Raw genomic sequence first — 5,343 nt, forward strand, 5'->3', positions numbered from 1 at the left:
TTTTTTTTTTTTTTACCCTTTGACCTGCTGTTAATGTTTTTATAATATTGACTCTTTGATGTGGCAGGGAGAGAAATATTGTGCATTTTTAATTGGTTGCTTTGGGAGAGCAGCAGAGGTCCTCGTACACAAAAGAACAGTTCCTTCCCTAAGAAAGCGCATCTCTGGGACATCGTATAATGAAAGACCTTGAAACTGAGGAGAAGAGTTTGAAGTAAAAGGAGACTAAATTTGCTTCTCCTCCCAGGTTAATAGGCAGCTTGATGCCTGAGAGGGAGGAGTGTGGGAAGAAAGCGAGAGGAGCGCCTGAGAGCCCCGTTGAGGAGGGGTGCGACGAGCTTGAGCACAGCCTTGTGGCTAGGAAGGGCTCCCCAGCCGCACATGCTAAGGCAAGCTCCAGGCACCGGTACCCTGGCGCTCCCGTGTCTGTGGCCTGGAGTTCCAGAAGCGCCGTTATGGTGGGGGGGCCCCGTTGTACATTTCTGATGTTTGAATTTGTGTTTCTGGGAAGCTTCTCCTCATTTGCTTGTTGTCTATTTACACGTCTCCATAACTAGCAAAAAATGTCTGTGTTCTAGTATTTTTAGAGTTCTTTTTTACATTTAGAGTTTTGAAACTATTGGCAGTTTATTTCCATCCTTAATTTGAAGTAGGAATATAGATCTTTATTTTGCACTCACATGTCTGAACAGCTGTACCAAGTGCCTGGCCAGCTTGGTCAGTACAGCACGCCACTCTTGATCTCAAGTTGTGGGTTCAAGCCCCATTTGGGTGTGGAGATGGTTCTTTTTTAAAGATTTTATTTTTAAATAAGAAATTACACCAAAATTTGTTTATGGACTTAAAATACCATATATGGTACCTGGAGCAAGGTATCTGTACAGGATAAATTAACTCCCTCACTTGAACGATGGAATGACTGGTTTGTGCGACAAGCAGGTTAGCACGAGTAGTGGAATGACTACATCCTGCTCCGTGGAAGCTCCCTCTCCCCGTACTGATGCTGGGGTTTGAGCTCTGTCTTGACTGACCAGTAGGTTCTGGGCCTGAACAGTACAAGTCCTGCTGGGCCTCAAGCTGGACAGCAGTTGCTAGTAACCAGAAGCAGTGTCACTTGGTTTTGGCCCCAGGGCTGGACGTTCCTCGGTGTGATTGCATCAGAGATCCTGCCACTGGTCAGGAGATGACTGCCAGCGTGTTGTTTCTCCGGGACTTTGCTTGGGGTTGGACAGGAAAGTGCTTTTGATGTTTCTGTCCTCACGCATCCCATGTGGTCACACCCCCACCCTGTCCGGATGCCCAGCAGAGCACAGCAGACGCTTGCCACGTCAGTGGCTGTCGGTAGGGGCTCATTCTAGTCAGGCAGGTGAGTGGACTGTTAACTGCAGCCCCCACGTGGCGTGTCCAGGGTGATGGCCGTAGAATGGCTGCACGTGCGTGGCAGCTGGGGTTCGTGGAGGAGTACATGGGATGTGAGGTGCTGCCCAACGGGGAGAGAAGCTGCCAGTCTCCAAAGGCCCAGACCAGGAACCTGGCACTGCCTCGCAGCTGCCACCTCAGCGCCCTGGGCACTGCTGTCTCTTCCCACAGAGCAGCCAGAATAACCTTTTCTTTTCTTAAAAAGTCGTTTCTCTGCTCAGAACCTCCCATGGTGCTTGCAGTGAAACCTGAAAGTCCTGCCCAATGACTCCGTGGCCCGAGCGACTCGGCGCTGGCTGCCAGTCCAGTGGCACGGCGCACCTGTCTTCCCCGCGTTCACTCCACCCACGCCACACTGGCTGAGGTTTCTCGCTCGCTCCCGTCGTGGTGGTGAATCCTGGCCTCGGCGTCCGCGCTCCCGTAGCCCAGAAAGCCCTGTCCAGGCTGCTCGCAGAGCTCCGTCTGCTTAAACGCGCCCTCCGGGAGGTCGTCAATTTACTCGCGGTAGAGCGCGCGCCGCATCGCTCTGCACGCCCATCGCCTATTTTTTATAGCACTTACGGTTTTATGTTTCTTCATCTCTATGCCGCTGAGAACGAGCTCCGTAAGAGCGGTGACTCTTTGTAAGCTGAATTTTGCTGCTGCCGTGTTTTCCTGTCCTGTGTGATGACGGCTTCACGCGCAGCGTGCCGGCGTATCTGTAGGCACAAAGAGCACTCCGCGTAGATTCACGCGAGAAGCGGCATAGACAGCTTGAGGAGGAAGCCTTGGCCTTCCCCTCCAGCCTTGGACTGTCCCCACCTGCTGCGGCAGCTGCCAACGGGGTCGGGGCAAGGTGGTGGCAAGTTCTTCCCCCAGAAAGCACCGCTCTGCACGAAGGGAAGGCCGCTCTGCTTCCACCGGCGCCGGGAACGGCTGGCAGCCGACCGGCCCTCCGAGCGCACCAGCATGTTGCAGCTCTGGGGCCGGAGCAGGCTCCAGGGACCACCGAGCCATCAGCAGGTTGGGACGGTGGCGCCATCAGGTTCCCTCCTGCACGTCCCCGTCCCACCGGCCCTGCAGCAGCTGCGTCAGGTGCAGATCAGGCAATGAAGGCGCGCAGAGCAGAAGCAGCGGCCGCCACGACTTGAAGGTGTGCGTGTGCGCACCTGTCATCCGTCCGGCAGTGTGACGTCGCTTGTGCCCGGGGCTGCCTGGGACAGGTTCGTCCAGGCTCCTGGTCTGGTGGCGTCCAGAGCGGCTTGCACTGCCCCAGTGCGTGCGACAGGTGTTTGTGGTCGCCGGTGGAAAAGCAGCTGCCAAAGTATTCGGCTCTTTGGGGGGATTTTCATATCCTTCAATAGCTAAGGAAGTGTGATTCCTTGGGGAACAGTTGAGAATTTCCGATGTATAAAGCTCTGCCTGTGTTCAAAAATTAGTCTTTTATTTTGGGGCCTCATCTGCAAAATGGAGTTGAGCTGGATGATCTTACGGTCCTTTCTTTTCCGATCTTCAGAGACTGTCCTGTGTTCTTGATTGGAAGTTCCAGAGCCACGACGTTCATCAGCTACCGTTTCCCAGAATCCATCCAGGACGGGCTGCACAGCATGGCCTCTGTCCCCCGATCCCGCCTAGTCTCGTCAGCGTGGATCCGGGCCCGGCTTGGCTTTCTGGCGCGTGGCCGTGGCCGCACGTGGCACCTCCAGATTGTGATTGCTCTGCGTTGGGCAGCTGTGTCCTGTTGCGTTTCTAACTGCTGTGTTTGATTCCCAGATTCTTCAACTAAACTACACACGAGAGTGGCCAGGCTGCTGGAGTTCTCCCTCGGTGGGGCTGGGGGCCTTTCTGGAAAGAACTCCCCAGTACATGCTGTGTTGCAGGGACGTGCTTGGAAGTCGGGGCCGGAATTCCACAGCCCTTGGCCATTGCCTCATCTCTGACTGACGCTGCTGAAATGTGTTTTCACAGGTGCTGTTTTCTGTTTCACGTTTTCATACACAGAGTAGGAGAAAGTGTAGCTACTGACAAGTAGAAAATGCTATTTTTTTTAAAGGCAGCTTCTTGGGTTTTTTTTTTTTAAATGTAATTAGTCCTTGGCTTTTCTCCCAGTCCCAGCCCCCCTTCCGGCTGTTGATGTCCCTGGGTAAATGCAAATAGAGATCGTTTTGTGTATTTTATAGGGTTTTCTGTTTGAGAGAGAGAATTATGTTACACATGTTCTTGTTGTAAATAAATAAAACCTTTCTCTGTCCTTGCAAGACCCAGTATAAATTAATTGTGTGAATTCAACTGAACTTGTAAAGTCAGCAGGTGGGGTAGAGGGACAGCCATTCATTAAGACCAGTCAGATCAGCAAGATTCCCAACTGGGTCTCTCTTCTAGAGCCAGCGCAGTTCTTTCCGATGTGCCTAATAAGGAAATGCTGAGCATTTGGACTGGGGCTCCTTCAACCCCTCCCTTGTGGTGAGCTGGTGCTCTGGGATGAATCCCGGAGAAACCTGGGAGCCACCAGTCCCCTGGCACTTGGATCCCCCTGGGCTGGCCTTCTGGCTCCCTGCAGTGCTGAGGCAGGAGATGCCTTCTTCTGGGGTCTGCCCCTGACCCCTGCAGTCTACCCCACAGCTTTGTTTCAGTCCTCGTGTAAGCATGCCCAGTCCTTCCTACAGCATCCGCTCTGCCCTTGGATCCTTTTCCCAAACCTGTGTCCTCCCTCTGCACCCTCCCTGACCCTCGTCTTCCTTCCTGGCCACCCTTCTTCAAGGGCGCTGTCTACACTGGCTTTCTCCACTCTCACGCCCCCGTTATTCCCCTGCCCACTGCCTTCCCGCCATCTCACCCCGACCTGCTGGGCAGTCCAATCCAGTGGGCATTTCCCTCTCTATCTTTTCCCTGAATTTCCCAGATGGAAGCTCTTGATTTCCTCCCAAATCCTTGGGCAGCCCTTTGGTTTCACTCATTACTACCATCCTCCTCTCCCCCTTCAAAATACATTCAGAGCATTTCTCCAATGAGTTCCCACGATCAACAGCCACACAAGTGACCCAACCAGACCACAGGCCTTGCAAGAGGCACCTGGCCTGTGTCCCCACCTTCTGGCACCTCCCTTCCTGACAGGGTCAGCTCAAACAGCAGAAACCAAGTCTTCCTGGGGCAGGCTGGGCGCTGCCTCTGTGCCTGGGGAACAAGGGCAGGGTGGTGCTATAGCGGCCAGGGTGCTGAGAGGCCCCCCGGGCGACTCCTGTACCCCCTCCCTGGGGATTCCTTCAACCTGGGTACTGGAGTGGTTGGTAGCCTTAGAACCATGATTTTCTCTAGAGGCCTTGCTGATGGTTTCCAGATCTGCTCCAGGCCTCATGATCTCTTTTTTTAAAGATTTTATTCATCTATTTAGAGCACAAGCTCACAAGCAGCGAAAGTGGCAGGGAGAGAGAGAGAGAGGCAGGCCCCCTGCTGAGCAGGGAGCCCGATGTGGGGCTCGACCCCAGGACCACAGCCCCGAGCCAAAGGCAGGTGCCCAACTGACCCAGGTGTCACCCAGGTGTCCCAAGCCTCATGATCCTGACCTGGAATCACCTGGGATCAGACGTCCCTCAGTCCCTCCAGGTTCAGGAGGGCCTAGACCAAAACCACCTCCTCACCCCATGTGCGCACCCTGCCCAGCCTGCTCTGCCATGCCGCGTGTCCGCAGCCAGCAAGGGCACCCACCCAACTGCCCTTTCGTCCTTGGCCTCTGGTGTGGCCGCGCAGCCCTGCCGTCTGAAGCGCCTCTCTGCTGTCTTCACTCCTTATCCTTCACCGACTCCTCCACCTCCATTCTGGAGGCTTCTCTCCTGCCCTTGGCTTGGCCTGCTCCCCCACCACACGCACGTACACACATGTGCGGTGCACACAGCACCCTGGAGTGGTGGGAGCGCCTCACTGTCCACTCCCTGCTCGCGGCTTTCC

At 54.6% G+C, this 5,343-nt stretch overlaps 1 protein-coding gene across 2 annotated transcripts in view; it reads left to right on the forward strand.

The window, feature by feature from the left end:
* FKBP6 (FKBP prolyl isomerase 6) overlaps positions 1-3,536 on the forward strand; it is a 23,962-nt gene extending 20,426 nt beyond the window's left edge. The window contains exon 9 of one of the 2 annotated variants that reach the window (XM_019804049.2): positions 2,915-3,536. The gene's annotated coding sequence lies outside the window, so the exon portion shown is untranslated. The remainder of the gene's footprint in view (positions 1-2,914) is intronic. The other variant, XM_019804050.2, reaches the window with a different exon arrangement.
* The last annotated feature ends 1,807 nt before the right edge of the window (positions 3,537-5,343 follow it).

This window comes from Ailuropoda melanoleuca, chromosome 10 (genome assembly GCF_002007445.2).
Source record: "Ailuropoda melanoleuca isolate Jingjing chromosome 10, ASM200744v2, whole genome shotgun sequence".
Taxonomy (NCBI): domain Eukaryota; kingdom Metazoa; phylum Chordata; class Mammalia; order Carnivora; family Ursidae; genus Ailuropoda; species Ailuropoda melanoleuca.